This window comes from Vulpes lagopus, chromosome 8, assembly GCF_018345385.1.
Source record: "Vulpes lagopus strain Blue_001 chromosome 8, ASM1834538v1, whole genome shotgun sequence".
Classification (NCBI taxonomy): Eukaryota; Metazoa; Chordata; class Mammalia; order Carnivora; family Canidae; genus Vulpes; species Vulpes lagopus.
Window position 1 is genome coordinate 103405352 of NC_054831.1, and position 24430 is coordinate 103429781.

General features: G+C 41.7%; 2 long non-coding RNA genes across 4 annotated transcripts in view; one reads left to right on the forward strand and one right to left on the reverse strand.

Moving 5' to 3' along the window:
• LOC121497610 overlaps positions 1-1327 on the forward strand; it is a 38571-nt gene extending 37244 nt beyond the window's left edge. Inside the window, exon 4 of the long non-coding RNA XR_005989521.1 lies at positions 1065-1327. This is a non-coding gene — a long non-coding RNA (uncharacterized LOC121497610). The remainder of the gene's footprint in view (positions 1-1064) is intronic.
• LOC121497612 overlaps positions 1-24430 on the reverse strand; it is a 333494-nt gene that overhangs the window by 143161 nt on the left and 165903 nt on the right. The gene's annotated exons all lie outside the window — the stretch shown is intronic.

The window sequence follows — 24430 nt, forward strand, 5'->3', positions numbered from 1 at the left end:
ATTTATATGTAATTATGTCATTTTTCTCTTTTCACCAACACAGTAGCAAGGGCATAGTAAGCCCAACAATGATACATTCTTGGCACTTTCTAAATGCTGACTTACATTAACTTCACAACAACACCATGACGTAGTTGTTACTCCTCATTTTACCGCTGAGGGGATTTAGGTCACACCAAGGCCAGTAACTAGCCTGCTATCCCACCCTAAGTAAGGGATAGAGCTGAGATTTGAACCCAAGCCTGACTCCAAAGCCCACATTCCTTTCCATTATATTGCACTTTCCATTAAATCTACCCCACCCCTGCCAAAGATGGCCCTTGATCATCATTGGCAGGATCTCCTAGAATTTTTGCTATTCAGTGAGAAAAGGGTGAGTGCTCCCAAGCAAACTGCCCAGCTTTCTCCCTCTCACTCTAGCTGGAATATTATTTCAACAGATATACCTAAGTTTTAAATGTAGCGCTTGGATCTCAACAATGAAATATGACACATAAGGACCCATGTACTTTGGAACAGAAATCAAAACTGGCCTGGGGAGACACAGGCTGAGGGCAAGCGAGGGCCACATCCAGCCCTTACTTGATGCCTGGCAGGCCCAGACCTCTGGGCTGGTCTCCCTTCTCCTCCAAGCAAACAGATTTTGAGGGAATCTGTGTGCTCCCCTCAGAAACAGAAGCAGTTTTAGAAAATTGGAAGCGGGGAGCTGAATTCTTTTTCTCGACTTTCTTGTTCTATCTTTCCCACACACACATTTTTTTTTGTTTCCTTGTTGTCTTTGGGGTCCTGCTTTTAACGGACAATGTTATTTGGTATTAATCTCCTTCAGAACTGGGTTACCCCTGAGCAAGTGATGAAGAGCCTCCTTAAACTCCTCACAATCCCTAACCTCAAGAAAGAAAAAAAAAAGATTTGTTGTCCTTTTCTCTCCCTTAATCCACCACAACATAATACTGGGAAGAAGGTTCAAATAGGCCGGGCTACCATGATCCCAGCCCCCAAGACCTTTGCCCACCAGCACCATTTTAACCTGACCTTGTTTTTCCCTTCTGTCTGCACCCAAGCCAACACAGGCCACACGCTGCTGCTGGGGAGGAAACTCTTGCCAGCTACTCCCATGGAAACAAGAAGCCCTGTTGAGACCACTCTGGAGCCCCAGCCAAGTCAAAAACAATGCTCCTGTCCTGGCCTCATCTTGCCTAATGTCCTTCCCTCCCAGCTGGCTGCTTGGGCACATCACCTCTCAACTAACTGTTTACCCAACTCTACTTCAAACAGAAAATGCCTATTCCTGTTGGTCTAATAAAATTTCATCTGCTTTTTCCAAGCCCCAAGGCAGAAGCAATTTTGGTAAAATGTGCCCAATAGCACTAATCTAGTTGGGGGGGGGGGGGGTAGGGGGGAATCAGCAAGGTTTTTTTAACGTTCTGGATTTCTCTCAGACTTTCTTCTATTTAATTAATATTTATTAATAATTAATGCTGTCAGCACTTCTTTTCTCGACTTAATTCCAGAGAAACTTATTGAGCAACTACTACCACTTGGGTACCATACTAGGCACTGAGAAGACACCAACGAATGAGTTACAAACCCTATACCTAGTGGAGAAATCAACGCAGTGTGGGGGAAAAAAACCCACACGATTAAACAATCTTCATGTATAGCTTGCCTGTCATAGGTAACAGAATCACCAGGCATTTTCCACTAAAACACTGAAAAATTCCTGCGGTAAGACATTAATCTCCTCTTACAGGCCATACCCAGTCAGCCCTGATCTTGGCAGCTGATTTCCTTGCTTGTACAGAGCTGATAACAGTGTCCATTAAGACATAACATGGAAAAGTGTTTTCTTTCCCCTAACAGGCAAGCATGGAAGAGTTTCCATTAGCCATTACACATACTGACAGTTTTTCTGATCCAAAACAGCTGTGGCCCTGAAAAGACTGAGGGCTGTGTTTTGATTCTGTTTCAGGGCCAATTAAGAGCCTGGCCTTTGTGATGCCAGTGTTGGCACCTCTTCTGTGTCCCTCATTGGCACCTTCTCACATGTCCTTTTTCTGTTTATTTATGTACATCCTCCTGACAACAGAAAGGACCTGAAGGCAAAAACCAAACCCAAATGGTCTGGGAGAGCAAATGCTAGCATAAAGGCTCCTGAGCCCTGGGCCCCACTAAAGTGACTGTCCCGGTGGCTTCAGATCCATCCTGTTTCCTGTATGCAGGGATAATTAGTGAGATCAGGGGGCGGGGGGGGGGGGTGAGAGAGAGAGGAAGGGGTGTGTTCTCAACAACTAGCAAGGCGCTCAACTGAGTATAGCAAAGGCATGGCCCAACCTCTTAGGGAGCGTGCAATATCTAGCCAAAGACCAGCACATGAGTTGATTCAAACTCTGAAAGAAAGAGGGAATTGTGGTCGGAGGAGATGAAAGGCAAATTATACTTTGAGGATCATAGCTGACCCTCTCCCATTTTAATGAGGTAAATACACAACAGTGCACATACACATTATGTTGGAAATGACACAGTAGACTAAAGAAGTGGAAAAACTAACATTTGTATAGAACTTTAACACATGCCTTCACGTGTCTTATTGATTTAGTTTTCAGAGCCACCATGCTCCGTGGGCCCCTTTATCATGCCCTTTGTTACAAATGAGAAAACTGAGAGTCAGAAATACTTAGTAACTTGCCTGAAGATCCACAAGAGACAAGCAACAATACTTGGGCTTGACTTGTACAGCCTGCCCCTGGAGAGGGCAGGCATCTTCTTGGAGCCTGAAGAAAGGCTCCTGCGCCCTGAGAGGCATGTGGCCTCCCCCACGAGGGCCAATGGAAAGGACAATGAAATGTCAGAGGGAGAAGTTACCTGCCCCACATGGAATAGGGCAAGATAAAGAATGCAGAGAAAAGAACGGTAATAAAAGAGCATCTGGTTTCACTCAGGATTTGTTTGTACTTGTGACTGAGTCACTCACCTCTAATGTCCTCTTGCTGCCTCCCTGTCCTTCCCTGTTCTCTTCCTTCTTTGCTCTCTTAGAGAGCCACCCCTGACCTCTCCAGCCCCACATACTCTCACATAGCAGGGCACTTAAGTATGGCCAGATGCTAAATGCAGTTCTTCCTCTCTTCCTGCTACCTCAGACTGTTGGAAGAGTCCCCCCCAAAACACAAAACCGTAGCTTTAAAGATACTGGACCATTCTTGCAAAACTTACAAGGGGGTGGAGATTGGCCCTTAAACCCACCCATTTGAGAAGTTTAAGTTGGGGGGTCAGGAGAGAGGATTTCTTCGGAGATAGTTACCAATACACTGTGCACTTCCCACTCCAACCCACACCTAGAGAACAGGCTTGAAGGGGACCCTTCAAGAGCTTGGCCTGCATTTCCTGGATTGTAAAGAGCATAGACACTGGTCACACTTGCCTTTGCTAGAATCTATCTCAAGCACATATTAGATACCCAATAAATATATGTTGACTAATTGAATTGGGGAATTAGTGAATGAATGAATACCTGCAAAGTGTAAAAGTGAGACTGTGACCACACTCGAAAAGAGACAGGCAAAGGAGACATGTACAATCGTGTGTAACAGTTACAGAGAGCACATGGATACCTGTTTGCCCAAAAGCTGACAGAGTGAATGAACACAGAGAGGCAACCAGGGCTATGTCAACTGACATACTTTCCTCGTATTAGACATTTTGGCAGAGAATCCCACAATGGCCCAGGAGTTCTCCCCATATTCCTTAAATAGCTCTGGCCTCAACCTAATCCCTAGGAAGAAGACCAGAGAAAACACAGGAAACATTCCAAATGGAGAAAAAAAAAATTAAAAGACCACTGGACTTAAAAGTGGTTTTATCTCTGGTTGATAAGAGATTCTAGTTCCTGAGCCTTCATTTATTGGCTCCGTCCTGCTGTGATCCTTTCTTCCACTCCTAAATGTTCTCCTTGAACATTTAGTCTTAGTCCAGTCCTTGCTGCATCCCAACGCTTGGCAGGAGGAGGGAAAGGTGACAGTCCCACTCCCCACTCCAGTCAGCACGTGGAGAGCCTCCGGCGGCCTATCAGCCCAGAGACCCAGGGAAGATCCCCACTGCTGCTGGTCGAGCAATAAGCAGCATTTGTCTGTACATCTCAGCTCTTTTTTGTTTGTTTATTTAGAGAGAGAGAGAGAGAGAGAATACACAAGCCCTCGAGCAGGGGAGAGGGGCAGAGGGGGAGAGAGAGAGAATCTTCAGTAGGCTCCATGCTCAGTGCACAGCCCGAAGTGGGGCTCCACATCAAGACCCTGAGCTCATGACCTAAGCCGAGTCGGTCACTTAGGGCACCCAGGCACCCCCACCTCAGCTCTCTTAACAACAAGACTTTGTTTACTCATGGTGAAAATCGTCCATTGTAATTAGGTAGGGAAACTGCACTGATGATCTATCCTAATGCCCCAGAACAATTCCTGAATTAGACCCCGTGCCTGGAGTTCCGAGATTCTCCAGTGTGCTTCCATAAATACAGCCAATTCGGCAATAAAAGAGAAGTAAGGATTTTCGTGTGAACATACACTTGAAAGACCAAACCTCAATGAGAATCAGCAAGGTGTGCCTTTCACTTGGACTTTGAACGCCCTTCACCAGGACCGATTCACTAGTCCTTCTGAGGCCCCTTTCTGAGGTCCTTCTGGAAGATGGAACCAGTCTCTGAGAGTGACCCACACCAAATCCCACCATACTTCCAATATTCAAGCGACCAAATAAAGCAGCCAGGGTAAACAAGCACAGACTATGTGATTTTCAAGATCTATTTATCCAGTCCTATTTGGAAGAGGGAGAAATTCCAAGGCAAGGAAATTCCAGAAGGCCCCATATGAGGAGCCAAGCCTTTGATATAACTTTCTGTTGCTCCTTGCTTCCCCATGCAAATCTCTCATTCCTCCATCCAAATAACTTTCAAAACCACAGCTTCCTCTGTGTCTTGCAATAAGAAAATCTGTGCACTTGTACTGGGATAAGCAGTGTACTAAGTACCTGCCCTCACTCCTCCCGTCATCTGAAGGGAAGGAGGCCTGAGCCCATCAATAGCTCAGTTCAGCTTGTTCCTGAATGGAAAGGGGAGGATCAAAGGGCCAGAAGTATTCATTTATGGGGAAAAGTAAAAGAATTAAATATGCAGAACTTGGCCAAATGACGCCTGAAGGGGGAAATAAATACCAAGGAGCATTTGAAGGGTGTAACCAAACACCACAAAGAGGGACTTTTAAAAAAAAAAAAAAAAGATGGTTCAAGTGGTTGTAACTAGGAAAGACTGAGGAAAGCAAAGGAAAATCTGAACTCTTAAAAAAAATTCCACCTTCAGCAAAGGCTACAATAAAGAGGAAATTGGTATCAATACAACGTCCAAGCTGAAGCTTCTACTCTCTGTCCAATCTGTAGGTTTCCACTTCCAATCCATTTCTCAGATGTGCTTATTTCCACTTGGAAATAGAAGCTTGAGTGTCGTCTCTTGAGTCTATTTTCTCTGTGTATCTTGCATGTGCCCTATCGTGTGATTTGGAAATGGCCTGGTCTTATGACTCCACAGACCAGCAGGTTGTACATAGTTTGTTAGAACGAACAACTAAGCCCAGTGATGGCGACTTTAAGAATAAAATACCAAATGAAGGATCCCTCCATTTTAGGGACTTTTATGCCTCAAACAGACCTGAAGTAAGTTCTGGAACAGACCTAAGTACTTCTCAGTCTTCTCCAAGCTCTCTGGAGGGGAGATGGGTGCAGTCAGCTGAATATAGCCAGAAAATATATCTTAACAGTTTTCTCCTGAGATACACTATATGGCAAGTCCTTCTGGAATTTCTAGATAGAAAGAAATATGTACAGTGAGAACAGCTTTTCTGAGAGTCTTTCGACACATTTATTCCCAGATGGGTTCAGTGCAAAAGTGAAAATTACATTTTTAAGGAGTGAAGAAATTTCAACAAAGGTTTGGTTTAAGTTTAAACTGAAGATTTAGGCCTCTCTATCACCTGACTGGTTTGTAAGGGGGTCTAAGTTTGAGGTACAAGCTCTTATGGAGCTCATGCTGTCCAGCAGAAGTGGCACCAAACTGGAAATCTGTAGAGTTCAAGTCCTTCCTTCATTATTTAAATATCTGCGTGACCTCCGATAAGTCACCTCTCTTTCCTTAAATCTAAAAGAGAGAATTAAACTAAACTGGTGGAGGTTTTTAAACATTTTTTTCCTTAGGCAGCAGAATCTCTTTTTAAATATAGTATTACACTAAAATACCATCATATACTGTATCAAACTCTTTCTGATTAAAATGAAAAACCGAGTGGCCCAGCAGTTGACCCCCAACATTCCCTACCACAGGTCATGACCTTTGGTCCCTCTCTCAGAAACCACTGAGGCATCTCCCATGGGACATCATCCTTCCCAAAGGAGAACACTTTGGAAGCCACTGGATTCCATGTTTCCCAGATCTTTTCCAATTCTGATTCTGTGTGGAGTTAAACAGCAGCAAGCAGAACAGCAGTGATGCAGCTGATCCTCAAGACCCTGCTCGTGAAGGGATTAAAATTACAGGAACTGGCGGCCCAAGGTCTCCTTTACAGTTCAAAATCTAAAGAAAACACACCCAGAGGAGAGGAAGGTATGAGAACAGAAACAAGAAGGTTGACATCCAATCTCTCTTGCTCTCTTCACTCTCACTCTTCTCCCTACTACCTTCTTCTTCTCCCCCCCTCCTCCTTCTGTCCTTCCTCACACTACTCAGACCAAACCCAGTGAGGACCCAAAGGCCAGGCCAGTTGCCTGAAGCCATGCCTCATGGGATGTCAAACAGAGAAATACATGCTCAGGACCCGGGGCCAGCTAAGCCAAAAACTCAGAGCGGATGCACAGGGAGGCTCCAAGGCCAAGTACAGAAGAGGGAGTTCAGGTGCTCACTGGTGTTTGGGTGTCTACAGCCTCAGACAGAAACACTCTTGGAAGAGGACAGTGCTCAGGGTAATCCAGGCAGAGAAACCTGAAGGCCTCCCCCAAAAGCTCCCCAGCAATGTAAGCTGACATCACAGGAAAAGGGACTGCTCATCAACCAGTCCCCCAGCTTGAAGATGAAACTCTTAAACACAGTTGTTAGGCATGTCCCACCCATCAGGGAGCAACTTGACAGACCTATCAAAATACAAAATCTGTATACGATTTGACACAGGCATTCCACTCCAAGTATATCTCATAGACAGACTTGCACGCGTACACAAAAATATCTCTGCAAAGATGATCACTGAAGCATGCTGCAATCACAAAAGACTGGAAACCACCTCAATACTGATTGTTTGGGATGGGAAGAGTATATTTAGATTTGCTCACACAATGGAATATTCTGTAGCCATTAAAAAAGAATGCATCAACTCTGTATTGATGACAAGGAAAAAGCTTTCACATCTAACGTTAAGTGAAAAAAGCGAGGTGCAGAGATTGTGTACAGAACGGTTCGTCTTATGCAAAAAGCAATATATACACTATATATACTTGCATGTCCATGGAATATTTCTAGAAAGACACACACAAAATGCTAATAATGGTTACCTCTAAGAGAAAATCTGGGGTGAGAGATGGGGAAGTATCTCTGGCAGGAAAAGACTTTTTGTTAAACGCTCTTTCGTACACCGATTCAATTTCTTTTTCTAATGGGCATATAGGATTTTAAAAGAAAACGAAAACAAGAATGTGTGTTAGAACTAAACATGTCAAATCGATGTAGTTTAAAGAAAACATCGTTTTAGAAGTCCAAAAATCAGCCAACTGTTATCTTTATGGGAAAGTAGAATCACACAGGGAACCGGCCGGGTCACTAAGATCTACACTGCAAACCCATCTGACGGTGGGGAGCACCCACCGTGAGGAAAGGACTAGATGTAAGAGCAGAAGACCAGGTTTCCAGTCATGTCCTCACCACCCACGCAGGTCACCTTGAGCTCTCAGACTTTTTCCCCTTGTAAATGGCTGTGTGAGCCAGGTGATCCCCACCTTCCTTCCCTACTCTAAGAAGCACCATCCCTGGCATATCATGGCCATAAACTTGGGCCTTGGGCTCGCAATCCCAGCCCTGCGGACCTCTGACTTTGTGACCCTGGGCAGTCTATTCAGTCTCCTAGACCCAAATTTCCTTATCTGAAAAATGTGGGCACTGACTCTACCTGCCTGGCAGGGCTTCTTGAGAAATAGGAGAGTCTCTAAGGACTCAGCACAGGGGCCGCTGCAGCCGACGTGCTCCACCCCCGCTACCCTCAGCCTTTGTCCCTAGCTCAGCCTGCCCACCAAGTACTGCACTGCTCAGTGTCTGTCACGTCGGCTGGCTTCGTTCCTTTATAACATAAATCACAATTTGTAATTACCTTGAATACTAGTTCATTTATGGTCTGTCTCCCCCCAGCCAGCATGTCAACCCCGGGAGGTTGGTGATTTTATTTTTCATGCTCACCACTCTGGCTCTAGCCCCCAGCCCGGCGGCGGGCAGCTACAAATGTGTTGGATGAGAAAATGACTAAAAGGGGTGTTAGCTGCTAGTTGCTGTTGACCCTCACAACAACTCTTTGCCAGAAAAGACTGAGACTATAAGACTGAGGGTGGCTATAAGAATTGCTAACCCCACTTTATAGCTTTTTCAGAGCACTTCAGCAGCATGCCCAAAGTTTCCTGCTAATAAGTGGCAGAGCAAAGATAGGAACCCATCCTTTTCTTCCCCCCCCCACTCCAAATTCTGTTCTCTCAACCACTAGGCTATTCTAAGGCAGTGTGTTCCCTTGACCGGAGTTACACACATACAACTCCTGCCTGGCTCCTAATTACATGCTTCAAACAACAATCATGTTCGACCTTTCAATTCTGCATTGCCTGAAACACCACTAATGGGAAATCCTATAATGAATGGGAAACCTCACTAATCTATGCTATTGCACATTTATCCCCTGCAGTCCCCTCCTACTGACCCTCGAAAGGTCTTGGCTGGAGGCAGAAAACAGAAGACATTCTGGAGCCATGTAGTAACACTTTGAAACATCCCGGCTGAAGCTCAGAATGATTCACCATTACCTAACAACAAAAGTGAGTGGTTGTCATTTGAATATCACCAGAGTCCTAAGAAGTAGTCACATGGAAGGTCTTATTACATCTGGAAAAGGAAAGAGGAGCAACTAACAAGAAACACTGAAACCTTAGAGGCAGATTAATGGCTCACTGTGTTGTCATTTTGGAGGTTATGTCAAGTTTATTAGCATTGCCTGCCTTAATGCTGTTGTTGTTATTGAGCTACCGGCATTTGTAAAGCTCCTGCCTATAAAGCCCCCCAAAATACAAGAAGTTGTGAATAATTCTTTTGTTTTTAGATAGAAGTTCTACCATTGGCAAGCAGGAAAAGCCTTTTAGACACAAAAGGGGAAGAGAGGGAGAAATGTGAACACTGTCTTGGCCAGGATACTAATAATATGTAGCACTGGCCTTAGAAGAGCAAATCACAGAATAAGCCAGCACCTGTTATTGATTAACCAATCATATGCATGGTCTGCCGAGGACGTCTTTGAAGCCTAGGTTGAAAACACTCAGCAAGGAAAAGCTTCCACATTTCTGTGTTGTTCTTATACAATGGAATGGGAAGATAATTGTTTGCTTGTGCTCAAAACCCAAACAGCATATTCGGTCACCTTAAAAAAAATTGCTTCATTCTCCCAGTGAACAAGTTAAGAACTATGGTTTTGTCTTTACAAGTCAATTCAGTCAAAATCTGTAATTAATTCCATCCCCAAAGAGTCAAACTAAGTATCCCACAGGAAAACACAGCTCAGTGGAATACTACATTGGACACGTGTAAATATGGTCCCAGTATTATCTACATATGCAAATCATACAGAATCAATCCCCACCATACACTGGTATCTCAAATGGGTCTTTCAATGATAGAGACCTTTGATGGCTAAAGAAAATGGCAAACAGCAGTTGGCAGCTCCAACATACTAGAGAACAATGTTTCTCAAAATGTGGTCTATGAACCACTGTTACCACAAATACCTTGGAAGCTTCTGAAAACACTGACTTCTAAGCCCCACCTGAGTCCTAGAATTTCATGGATTGGGTCCATTACTCTACAAAACCAAAAACAAATAAATTTTTTTAAAAAGTCTCAGGTGAATATTTTACATTCTAACATTTGAGAACCACTGATTATAGAAATGAGGCCACCGGCTCAAGACAAGAAACTAGGCTTCTCACACTTATATGATGTAGAGTAAGACGTAGACAATAGCAAAAACAAACTTCCCCTTTGGTGGAAGCAAAAAGGGAAATATATCTATGGGATAATCAAAACTATAGCTTACAGACATCCCATTGTCACCTTTTCCTCTTCTTCCTTCAATAAAGCAGACAGGGACTTTATCAGGCACAGTAAGTCTCACTTCCTTTTACCACAAGATATATGGTTATTCCATGCACCTAAGACTTTATAAACAAGAATAACAATGGATTCAGAGACACAGAGAAATGACGAATTGAATTCTGGACAATAGTTCATAAAACAACTATTAATTAAGCAGCATTTCCAGTTTGAGCATTATAGAGTCACCCAAGTGGAGTTTCCCTTTAGGCAGCTAAGTGTTCTGGTCTCAAACTCAAGAAGAGATCTAGAGTCAACAGTATATATGATACTAGAAGCCTTGAATAGAGAGTGTGTAGGATGGAGACGCCTGGGTCGCTCAGTCGGTTAAACATCTGCCTTCAGCTCAGGTCATGATCCTGGGGTCCTGGGGTCAAGCCCCACATGGGGATCCCTGCTCGGCAAGGAGTCTGCTTCTCCCTCTTCCTCTGCCCCTCCCCCCACTCAAATAAAATCGAAAGAGAAAGAAAAAGAAGAAAGAAAGAAAGAAAGAAAGAAAGAAAGAAAGAAAGAAAGAAAGAAAGAAAGAAAGAAAAGAAAAGAAAAGAAAGAAAAGAAAGAAAGAAAAGAAAAGAAAAGAAAGAAAAGAAAAGAAAAGAAAAGAAAAGAAAAGAAAGAAAGAAAGAAAGAGAATAGAATAGAATGGCAAAAGAAGAACAAGCACAGAAACTTTGGGAGCATCTGAAAGAAAATCCCTGAGGACAGAATAAAAGATGCTGATGATCCAGAAAGAACAAAAAGATCTGAGAGAGTGAGCAACGGAAACCAAAGAAAAAAACATCAAGAAAAAGGAATGATCAACACAATGTCAAATACAGAAGAAAGAGCGTGTAACTTAAGTACCTAGTGAATTTGCTAAGTGGATCACCAGTCATCTCGGTGAGAGAGGCTTCCGTAGAACAGCGTGGTAGGAAGCCAGACTGCAGAGACCTGAGAAGCAAAGGAAGACAAGGAAGTCAAGCCACCAGGAACAACAGCTTGAAGACGTTTGGCCGGGAAGAAAGAAGTTGGCAATATTCAGAGAGGGATGTTTAAGAAGGAAGAGGCAGTTACTAACTTATGTACCAAGAGAAGGAATCCACAGAGAGAGAAAGAAGAGAGACACAGAATGGAGTGAGGATAATGTATGGACCAGCAACAGGGAAAAGAAGAGGATGTGTGATATGAAGCAGTGAGGGAGAATTGCCCTTAAACAGGAGGGGAGATGCTCAGAGGAATGCTTTATTTGGCTACTAGAGTAAAGCACAGGGGGAAAGTCAGAAGCAGGCGAGTCTACAGGTGAGGAAGGAAGGAGAAGAATGAGGAAGGTCACAACCGATGACCCCAGTGTTCCCTCTGAGATACAGAAAAAAAGGGCATCTGTTTAGATGGAAGGTGGCAGCCTAAGAGTTGACAGCTTGAGGACATGAGAGGCCTTGGAATAGCTGTTCTAGGACAAGGAAGAGGAAGCTGAGTAGGGACTCGTGGAAAGACTGATGGACCGAGGTAAGGCCCAGTCCAGGGCAGACACCGTGAGTCAGACCAACTGCAGGATCGTGCAGGTCTCTCCAGCACTACTTCATACCCTGGTGACAAGACAGAAGCAGAAGAGAGCAGGACAGCAGGCAACTCAAGCGGAGTAGAGGTCAAGGTCATGAGAGTCCAAGAGGCTAAGTAATTTCAGGTGGGAATGGAAATTGAAGTTAGTCAGGAAGTGGAATGAAAAATAAACCTATCAGCTAGGCTCCAAAGCCCTCGTGAAGGTGGGGCAGCCAGCACTCATGACGAGGAGCAGGGGAAGTAGCATAGCTAGACCGCATACATTTCAAAGGAAAAGAGACTTTTGCATGAGGATCCAAGAGAAATGGTTTCGTGGGACATGAAGAAACACAAACACGTCCCTTGGCCTACCGGTGTGTGGAATATAAAGTATTTCCTCAAAAGGGCTACTTGAGGAAGTGGGTTCTAGGGAAGAATACAGTTCAGTTCAAGAAAAAGGTGAAGAGAATGTTCTGTAAGAAGTGCAGGATATAGAAAAGCTCCTTTAAAATAAAATGAGGGGGATGCCTGGGGGGCTCAGTGGTTGAGCATCTGCCTTTGGCTCAGGACATGACCCCGGGGTCCTGGGATTGAGTCCCACACTGGGCTCCCCGCAAGGAGCCTGCTTCTCCCTCTGCCTGTGTCTCTGCCTCTCTCTGTGTGTCTCACATGAATAAATAAATAAAAATTATTTTAAAATTTTTTAAAAGATAGAATAAAATGAGGTCTGGAGGACTCAGTAGAGGGTGAGGTGGTAAACAATGGGGCTGGGTCAGTGAGGAGGGAGTCCACGGCATTGGGGAGGACAGTGCAAGTTCAAAAGGAGACTCTTGCTCTTAGTGCCCATTCCGTTCAATTTCAGCCAACTTTTACCCTTATGCTGTCCCCCTCTCATATCGGCCTTCCCTCACCACTGCCCCTGCACCATGGCTGACCATGGCTTCCTAGCTTAATGGAAAGACCTTTCTTTCAACACATTCCTGGCTGCTTAGAGGAAGACCCAGCCCCACCTTAGTCTGCTGGGAAGCCCTATTACTAACTCAGGAGCTGAGCCCTGCTCTTTGTCCACCATCTTTCTTTGACTAACGTTGCATCACAATCTAAGCCCTGAATTTTATCTCTGTTCTCATCTCTAGAATAAGATCCTGGTCTCTGATCAAATCTCCAGAGCGTGATACCACGTTCAACTTAACAGAGGCCTGACTCGCTGGCTTTCTGCAAATACATCCTTAGGACTCTGTGCATGACTCAACGGCCACCAGTAATGACCTTTCCTCCCCTGCTGAGATGTAGCCCACTGCCCCATATCCACCTCCTTCAAGGATTTTTTTCCTTTCCACTCCTTTATTCAGGTTACTGGCATTGCTGGGACAATGATGTCAACCCCACGCTAACCGTGACGTTGAGGGAATGGGGCAAACCACTCTGATAGGATCAGCCAGGAGGCAAATTAAACTCAAGGGACGTGGCCAAGCCATTTAATTGTGTGATTGTTGGGGAGGCAGTAGCTAGGTACAGTCAGATATGTGCCAAATGCTTTAGGAAGGCAGATTTCCAAATCCTCAGATAAGAAGATAGCAGCGCGATCACATTGTCTGAAACTCTTGATAGAAAAGAGGGAGCAAGAGGATTAGGAAACATCTGAAAAAATTAAATTCCAACAAAACCATTACAAATGCATGACAAGGCACAAACAACCAACTCATGATAGAAAAATACAAATATCCATAGACAGGAAAAATGTTCATTGTTACTAGCAATCAAAGGAATGCAAATCATAACAATAGGGCTCCAGGTTTACCTACACAATAGCAGAAATTTTAAAAATTGTTGTGTTAATAAGAATGCAGGAAAACCAGTAATGTTAAATATCCCTGGAAATAGTGTATGTGATCATCTCCTTTTCAAAAAGCTAATTAACCATATGAATCAAAAGCTTTAAAACATGCGTAATCAAAAAAAAAAAAAAACATGCGTAATCATTAAGAATAATTTTTTGGAAGAATAAATGAGATGGCAAAAGAATCATGATATATATGTAGGTGAAAAGGTTTACAAAATGTCATGTGTGGTGGGATCCAATTCTTCATCACAGGCACATATTTACATACACACAGACATATATAATACACGTGTGTATGTGTGTGTGTACACACACACACATACACACACACTCTGTATAGATATGCATAGAAAAATGTCTAAGAAGACATCGAAGTGTTAACACTAATTCTCTCTGGACGTTACGGTAATTTTTCCTTATTTATGATTCTCTCTACTTTCACATTTACTACAATGTAAAGTTAATTGTTTCGTAGAAGAAAACTTTAAAAGTTAATTCTTTTAAAAGATGGAGCAAGATAAGTTAAATAAGTCAGGCAGAGAAAGTCAAATACCATATGGTTTCACTTATGTGAGGAATCTAAAAAAACAAAACAAAAAGCAAACAGATTCATAAATGCAGAGAACTGCATAAATGCAGTTGTGGGTGGGTGAAATGAAATAGATCAAGGGGATTAAGAGGTACACACTTCCAGTTATAAAATACATAAGTTACAGATGGGGCACCTGGGTGGTGCAGTCACTTAAGTGTCTTGGTTTTGGCTCAGGTCAGGATCCTGGGTTGGGAGATTGAGCCCCACATCATGCTCTGCACTCAGTGGGGAGTCGGCTTGGGAGTCTCTCTTCCTCTCCCCCTACCCTTCCTGCTCATGCCCTCTCTCTCTCTCTCTCTCTCTCTCTCTAATAAATAAATAAATAAATCTCTAAAATAAATACATATGTAAATAAGTCATAGTAATGAAAGGTACAGCATAGAGAGTATAGTCCATAATATGGTAATAATATTGCATGGTGACAGAAGGTGTCTAGATTTGTCATGGTGAGCACTCAGTAATGCACAGAATTGTCGAATCAGCATGTTATATACCTGAAACTAATATAACATTGTACATCAACTATACTTCAATGGAGGAAGGAAGGAAGGAAGGAAGGAAGGAAGGAAGGAAGGAAGGAAGGAAATGGAGCAAGAAAAGCAAGTTCACAGCCTGAGAGAGAAAAAAGGGAGAAAAGATGACCACCAAGGACATTATGGATGCAAAAAGAACTTTCTAATACACTCAGGCCTTTAGAGATCATTCAAAAGATGAGAAGACACACCCAAAGATGGACAAGAAAGACTGGCAAAGTATGATAAAAGATGAGAGGCGTCCAGGTCAGTTGCTAAGAGCACAGATCTGAAACCTGACTGTCCAGGTTCAAATTCCATCTATTTCACTACTACAGATGTGCCCAAGGGACGGTACTTAAATTTTCTCCACCTGTTTTCTCATCTACAAAAATGAGGATGATAATACTTTTAACTTTGTGACAAGGACTATTAATGTCAGTAAATATCTAGTGCTCTGCTTATTTATCAGCACTCATGGGTCCAGACAAGGTCCTATGACTAATGCAGCCTAATGGGATGTGAGTGGGAGAGATACAGGTGAGCCAATCCCCATCTTGGCCTTAAAAACCTTTATCAAGGGCGCCAGTAAATGTACATAATACTTATCATTATCGCCAGCAATAGAAAGGACATTGTAGGCTCAATATTTGGGATTAAGTCCTAACTTACTATCAATAAAAATACATTTTACCTCTCAGGACCTCATCTGATAAATAGAGAACAAACCTAGCTTAAAGAGGTGGTCGTGGAAATTAACACGGAGATACAAAAACATTTTGGAACTGACACACAAATGTTAAGTATTTTCACCGAATGATTGTTAATTATTTCTAATTACACTGCCAATCATTGCCATACTTCTAGAACATTCCTATAAAAGGATTACACATTATCATCCTATTGATGTTGAGTTTGGTTGTGTGACTTGCTCCGGCCAATAGTGTGTGAGGGAATGTGGCACATCAACACTCAAGCAGAAACTTTAAGAACTGTAGTGTGTAGATTAGCAATATCTCTTTTTCTCCCTTTGACATGAAAAAGTATATCACAGATTGGTACTTCTCCTTCTTCCTGGCCTTGCAAATGAAGACAAATGGAGCAGAGCCACAGCTACACAATAGTCAGCATAAATTGTGAGCGAGAAATAAACTCTCGTTGTTGGAAGGCACTAAGATTTTGGGGTTGTTTATTAAAGCAGCATAACCTAACTAAGCTTCAGCTAAGTTATGTATTAACCATGGGGTATTGGCTAATAGAGTAATGTCAATGTAGACAAAGACGTCTAGCAATTTGCTGCAGTTCTCCTTTCCTGACATGTTTCTAAACCGGTTTTATTTTAAACAATGCTTTGAAAGAGGAAACTGTGCAAGTGTGCATATGAAAAGATCCTGAGGTTAGTTGCTAATAGTTGGCAGGACAGAATCAAGATTCAAAAAAAGATAAACTGAAACCATGGGCCAGGTCTAGCAAAATGTCACTTAACTAGAAGAAATACAAGATCTTCCACACAACTGGTGGGTAAGGAAGATGGTGATTCTCAAGAATATGATTTTTTATTTGAGAGGCCACAGAATATAAGACAAGAGTGTGAATCGGCTGCCAAAAAAACACACGGATCTCATGCTACATTCACAGAAATATGGTGCCCTAAATCGAGTTTTAAGTGTGATCACTTTATCAAATTCCCGCTTAAACGGTAGAACTTAAACTAAGAAGACTTAAATTTGGTTTGATTAGCTTCAAAAAGACAGTGACTAAGTTGTGCATGCCACGTATAAATCTTGCAGGAGAGAAGAGCAGGGTAATTTAAGGAAGGAAAGGGGAGGGAAAATAGGAGGCCACCACCATCAAGGGAGCTTAAATATTTGAATTTAGATATTTGAAAGCCCATCTTTTTGAATAGGCATGAGAATTACTGGGTATGACTCTGAAGTACAAAACAAAAGCATAGTGGCAGGCGGGGGGGGGGAGGACAGGGATTTTCAAACCAACATTCTCCTCCAAAGATTGAATGGGCAGTTTAGGGTGCATTGGGAATGAGATCAATGCATTAATGCAACTATGGATTGGTCTCAACGATGGCAAAAGTTTCTTCTAAATGAGAAGAATCAAAACCAATTTACCCAGGGCAGGACCGGATTAAGCCAGTGGAATACCTTGGGGAGGCTATTAATAATTCACGATTTGCAGTTCATGTTGGAAAATGAATTTCACTAACCAAGGAAAAGTGCTAAAATGGTATTATTGAAGCAAACCGTGGGGGCAGGGAGCCACCCTCACTCCCCCATAGCCAGGACGGCCAATGTGCCAGGAGATTTAGGAATGGGCTAATCTGTCATAGGTGGACTTTTTTCTCATGTCAGCAAAAGACAGACACATCTTTGGCAAACTCTCTGTTTAAAACCTGGCATTTCCATTTTTTATTTCTCTACAACAGAGGGGGAAAGATGGCTATGGGGATACAACTAGTCCCAACTGGTAAAAGAAAGGCAAGTGGCCAACATAAATATTATAGCATAAGGCTGAACCAGAGGAGAAATGAGAAGAAAAGATCAGTCACTCCAAAAACGTTCTCTCAAAATAAAAGGTCATGCCAAGGAAAGCCACAGATGCAACACCGCAAACCCAAGGAGAGCTTTAATCAGGAAAACCTGGCCTCAGGCACGCACGTGCATGTAGCCTGCTACCCGCCTTTCTGTGTGCCATTTTCTGACAGGAGACAGGAGGTTCATTCATGGCCAGATGAAAAAGCAATACACACTTTAAATGGCAGCCCTGGTAGGATTCATGTTTCCACAGACTTTTTCCTCTTCCTCTCATAAATCTCATTGTATATATTCTCTCAAGGCCATCACACTTGATCTTATTGTTTCAACGATTGTCTTTAGGCCGACCACCCCTAAATCTAAACCTGAAGATCAGATCTATCAAAATAACTAATGACCCCCTCCCCAACCTCTCTCTAAACATTCTCCTCTTTGCCTCCTCTGTCCCACAAACACCTCTTCACATTCAAAAAAGCTCCATCATAAGCTACTGAATTTATCATACTTTCTTTGTACCTTTGTACATTCCATTTCTTTTGTCTGGAAAGTCCTACCTCTTTGCTGCCACTTCCAATCACCGCCTCTTATTTAACCTTCAAGACCACTGAGAAGCCTAGAAGACCCATCAGTACCCTCACAATATGCCCTCGGCCTTCTACGGACTGTCCCCATACATCCCAACTGTTGCCTTCATCTCATCATGTAAAGGTATGTGTGGGCCATGGAGGAGATAGTGCTCCACCCGCCAGCCAGGGTGTTAATACTGAGGACTGACCCTCAACCAGGGAGTTTGGGGTGGCTGGATAACTTGTTCATTCCTCGGTAGGACAGTTCTGAAATACATTCTATGCTTTTGTAAGCATACATAAAAGTTAAGATCTGCTCAAATTTTTTCTCCATTTTTGCTTAATAAAATGTAGGCATAATTAGCATACAAAGACTAACTGTAAAATCCAGAAAGCAATAATGCTCAAAATGAGTCAAAAAATTCAGTGTAAAATGCCATCATACACTTACAAATTGAAAAAAAATTAGAAAAAGAAAAAACTTGCCTAAGTAATATGGAGTCAAATGGAGGAGCACAGTGACTATTTTTTAAATAATGAAAATAGTAAACAACAAAAATTATTATAGCCAAAGCTGTGCTCAAAGACAAATCCATACCCTTACGTGCAATGCTAATTAAACAACAAAGCTTGAAAATAAATGAATTAAGCACTAAGCTGAGTAATTTAAAATGTTTTAAATGCCATAGCCACCTAAGAAATGTACTAAAATGAAGGTAACGAGCAGTAATCAAAGAACTAACAAAAGAGAATTTCAATACAATTCAAAAATTTAGGAGATGGTTATTATAGAAGACAATAAAATAGATATCTTCTGACAAAACAAATCACAAAAGGGAAAGTCTTACTAATATACATAGAACATAAGAAAACAGTTGAAAATTCAACAGAAGTGACTTCTTTTATTGCGATTCTTGGTTGTCTTAATGGCTTCCATAACTGCTACGTCTTCAACAACACAATTTTGGTGAGGCTGAAAAAACTGTAATGTCATTTCCCTTGTGTTTAAAAAAGAAGTAATAAAACTGGTTTTTTAAAGGCTATATCCTTAATCAGATTTCAATTTTGATAAAATTTGTTTCTACAGTGGTAAATATCCCAAAGATATGTATCTCAAAGCCCTGAGGTTTACAGCTGAACATGATTGACTGCCCAGGACAATGGATACAAATGCCAGCAAAGGTTTAACTATGCTGAAATTTTTATGATAATTATAATGATATTGTTATGAAGTAGGCTAGGCTTCTAGTGGCTAGCCTCTAAACCTATTTTCCTTAGAAATCCTGTCACTTTTAGTGCACCATTTTATAGAATGACAGGTTTTTCCAGGAACACATATATTGTATTAAATTATAAACACTTGTATATGTAAGAATTTAGTATGTAGGGCACCTGGGTGGCTCAGTCAGTGAAGCATCTGCCTTGGGCTCAGGTCCTGATCCCGGGGTCCTGAGATGGAGCCCCACATCGGGCTCCCTGCTCAGCACAGAGTCTGCTTCTCCCTCTACCACTCCCCACTGCTTGTAATCTCTCTCTCATGCTCTCTGTCTCAAATAAAATCTTTTTAAAAAATTTACTATATAATAAAGGAATTAAATAAACCAACAGAAAAGGTATGGAATGTAAAAAATAATAATAATGTTAAAAATAGCTAGCATTTTGGTGAAAAAAAAGTTAAATATTTACCTTAGATCAGGAATTTCCAGATAATTGAACATAAAAAATAAAAATATTGGAAAATTTTTAAATAGACAAATATTTAATGTTGAAATAGGGGTGGAATTTTAAAACACAGAAGCAGTGGAAGAAGTCACAAAAGAAAAAATAAAAATACTTCATCAAATAAAATTTCTAAATTTTCTAAATTTCTAAATTTAATTGGTCAAAAGCATATTTTTAAAAATAACAACAAAAACCCTGAGAAATATTTTCAAAGGATTAATATCCTTTATTAACTCAAGAATAAGAGGGAAAAAACCTCCATAGACACAGACACACACACATGCACACACACCCATGCGCGCGCACACACACAAACACACACAGAATCATCAGGGTGAAAAAAAGGACTAAAATCAGACCAAAGAATGTTTTTAAGAGGGAAGATATTAATAATATATTAATACATTTGAAAATCTTAATGAAGTGGACCTTTTCTGAAAAAATCCTCTCCAAAAAAAAGTAGAAAACATGAATAGACTAATATCCACGGGAAAATGTTTAAATATGCATATTGAATGACTACATTCCTAAAATGGTTTATTAGTAAATTCTCTTAAACTTTCAAGAAACAGTAACTTACAGAGAATATCAAAAGATGGAAAGATACCCAAGTTAGGGCTTGGAACTCACTGATACCAAAACCTAACCAATTAGCCTCAGGAACCTTGTTTCTGAGGGACCCTCGGAAGTGGCCCGCACTGTGCTGTCCAAAATACTCACACCTCACAGTTTCTCTGGCTCCCTCAGCTCTGATGGACGCACATGCCGGTGAGCCTCAGGCTCACCCTCTCTTGCCAACACTCAACCTCACGTACTAAGACACAGTCAGCCTTACATAGGTCTAAGTCTTAATACATTCTCAAAACAACTTTGGAAGGAAAGGCTGGTACATGGAAGGAAAAACAAAGGCCCCCTGGCACTACATTCAACCCCCCCATCAAAAAAAAAGATGCCTATAGAAATTTCTCTCCTAGGTATAAACTTAACAGAAACGCATACATATGTTCACCATGAAACATGTACAGGAATAGAGCAACACTATTCATAGTTGCCAAAAAATTCATAGTTGCCAACACTATTCATAGGCTGCTGTGTCCATCTATAGCAGACAGGGCTGGGACCAGAGTGAGGTAAGTTGAAGCACTCACCTCAGGAGCAAAATGTAAAGGGGAGCCAAAAAAGCTCACAGGCAAGATAATATCTTAATGCAATATTTTTTCAATCAAAACCAATACAAAATGAGGCACCTGGGTGGTTCAGTCAGTTAAGTGCCTGACTCTTGGTTTTCACGCAGGTCCTGAGATCAGGCCCCACAAAGGGCTCCGTGCTCAGCATGAGTCTGCTTGAGATCCACCCCCTCTCTCCCTCTGCCCCTCTCCCTGCTCATGCTCTCTAAATACACAAACACAATCTTAAAAGAAAACAAAGAGGCAGTATTACTGATTTTTCCCTTTGCCATGGGCTCCGATACAACCAGCACCGAACTGATAGAATGGACAGATGGATTATGGAATGCTACACAGCAATGAGAATGAGTGTGCTCCAACTATACATAAGAGCACAGATGAACTTCACAGACATAATGTTAAGGAAAACGAGCCAGACACAAAAATGTATGTGCACTGGCGGCTCAAGAGCAAGCAAAGTTCAAATTCAAAAAACAGGCAAGACTAATTTGGATATTAAAAATCAGGTAGTGGTTTCCCTTCCTTGGAAGGGGACATGAGAAGGTTTCTGGGACGCTGGGAACATTCCATTTCTTGATTTGTAAGTCACATGGGTTTTAAATGGGAAAATTCATTAACCTGTTCGCTTATGATTTGTGTACTTTTCTGTGTTACCCTTTAATTTAAAAAATGTTAAGAGTTGTCTTACGCAGAAGATAAAATATATCAAAGCAAGTTAGAATTGAGATGAATCCCCTGGAGGAGGAGGAAAGAAAAGCAATCAGAGCTGCAGGAGGCAGCTTTTAGGGCACTACCTTATTTCTGGGCTTGTATCCTTGACTAACCCCAAGGCCAAAATAAGTAAAGTGAATTCTTCATTAGCAAGCATGGCTAGCACCCAACGGACATCATGTGTTCTACCCATTGAGAACATTGGGCTGTCAGGAGTTAACCCTCCAGTGGGCATGATTCACCAAGTATTAATTACATTTGTTGCTTGCTCAGATTTTTCTGAGGATAGGACAGGACAGCCCAGATTTCATCCAAATAACAGAGGAAACTTTCCTCTAGAAACTAGATCCTGCCATATCAGACATGACAAGACTTCCAAGCAGTAGACAAGGCAACAGTCCAGGAGACTGGCTGTCACTGGCTGGTTCTGCCAATGTCCCCACGTGGCTGTCAGCATGACCAGCACAGAACGTGGCCGTCTCCCTACGGCCCACCACAGAAGTCACTCGTTGTATGGTGGGGCAGGAGCCACTGAAGGCAGGGAAAGGCCATTTCAAAATGTGAATTGGAACCAAACGTGATAAATTGTGGCCTAGTTCCTAAACAGGAGCAGAGTCTGTCCTGGCTACCAACAGTGCCCAGCCTCACTGCCAAGCCTGCAGAGGCTTTTCAGTGGGAAGACTTGGCTGCTTTGGATTTTAATGGCCCCTGAAAAGGAGAAGGCAGCAGGCAATGAGAATGGTCAGCAGATTTTTTTCCTGAGTATCTAGGAAACGCTAACAAAGCCATCACCAATATCCTTGGAAGGGAAACGATCATCCAGGGACCTCTTTCTAAACTGGGACCTAGGGCCTGATGCCGACTTGCCAGTGGTCAACTTGTTCCTTTTCCTGTTTCCAAAGCAGTTTCTAAAAGCAGCGGGGGGCCACCCCATGGATGGACCTTGAAGATATAATGCGAAGTGAAATAAGTTAGTCAAATAAGCCAGACAAATACTGCATGATTCCACCTAGATGATGTACCTAAAGTAGTCACACTCATAAAGGCAAATAATAGTATGGCAGTCACCAGGGACTGGGTTGAGGGAAATGCGATAAGTGGAAGTTATTGTTTCAAGAGTAAAGAAGGTCACTTTGGGAAGATGAGAAAAGTCTGGACGTGGAAAGTGGTGTTGGTTGAACAACATGAATATACTTAACACTACTGAACCGTATGTTTAAAAATGGTAAATATTATGTTATGTATATTTTACCACAATTTTTAAAAGAAGAAAAAACAGTTGGGGAAAGTGAAGTTCTCAACCATATCCTCCACACTGTGAAGTCATCTTATCTTCCATTAGTTCTGCCCTTGGGGTGTGCCTTGACCTATGCCTACCAGGGAGCTCAGCAATTTGGAAATTCGTCTCCAGAATGTGTATGCAGGACAATAAGGGCCTTTCTTCCTCATCCTTTCTCCAACCTACCTCCTCCCCACACACTACTAGGGAGGTAAACTGACCAATCCTTTAGGATTGAGCTAAAATATTAAAGAAAACAGTTCAAGAGATGATCTTGAACAAGATACAAGAAAGAAGAAAGGTAAGTAGCCAACCCTGGATGGTAAGTCTATATCGATGTGGTTGGTCTGCAGAAACTCTCACATTCTATTATTTCCTTTCCTCAGTCTTTTCCTCACACCCAGCCCCACGTCTCCTGCTCAAGAAAAAAAAAATCCTCTTTCAGGAAAAGAAACCAAAACTCAATTCCAAGGAGGTATAAACTAAAAGATTTAACTCTCTACCAAGGGTTATCAGCTCACAGATCTTACCTGAAAACCTGGCTTTAGGTGAACTCTGTGCGATCTCATGGAGGAAATAGGAGGAGTGGCAGGGCACAAGGGGCATGGAGGTCTTCAGAAACTCCTGAAGGAGTATTCAGTAGTTGCCTACTTCTCATCAATCACAAACAGTCCCGAGTTTTCCTCTGCAAACATTTCTGTTTGGGCCCACTCATAGACTCCTAAGCAGGCAGAAGAGGAAGCCAGGAATTCTAAGAAATAAATATATAATAGCTACTTTTTTGGCATTTACTATACATAACACATTATCCTATCTAGTCTCTACCACTGTCTTATAAGAATATTATTACTCACATTTGACAAATATGGAAACTGAGACTTTGAAAGAGAAAGCAATTGCTTATATTTTAACTTCTATATAAACACACGGATGGTCATGAGGGGCCTTTTTGTTTTTGTTTTTGTTTGTTCTTTTCCATGTTTCCCTTTGTCTCCATTTACAACTCCCTCTCTTGCACGCAAAATACCAGCACTCCCAGGCTTTAAAGTAGAGTCAGGAGCACACGCTAGAAAGAAAGAAAGAAAGAAAGAAAGAAAGAAAGAAAGAAAGAAAGAAAGAAAGAAAGAAAGAAAGAAAGAAAGAAAGAAAGAAAGAAAGAAAGAAAGAAAGAAAGAAAGAAAGAAAGAAAGAAAGAAAGAAAGAAAGAAAGAAAGAAAGAAAGAAAGAAAGAAAGAAAGAAAGAAAGAAAGAAAGAAAGAAAGAAAGAAAGAAAGAAAGAAAGAAAGAAAGAAAGAAAGAAAGAAAGAAAGAAAGAAAGAAAGAAAGAAAGAAAGAAAGAAAGAAAGAAAGAAAGAAAGAAAGAAAGAAAGAAAGAAAGAAAGAAAGAAAGAAAGAAAGAAAGAAAGAAAGAAAGAAAGAAAGAAAGAAAGAAAGAAAGAAAGAAAGAAAGAAAGAAAGAAAGAAAGAAAGAAAGAAAGAAAGAAAGAAAGAAAGAAAGAAAGAAAGAAAGAAAGAAAGAAAGAAAGAAAGA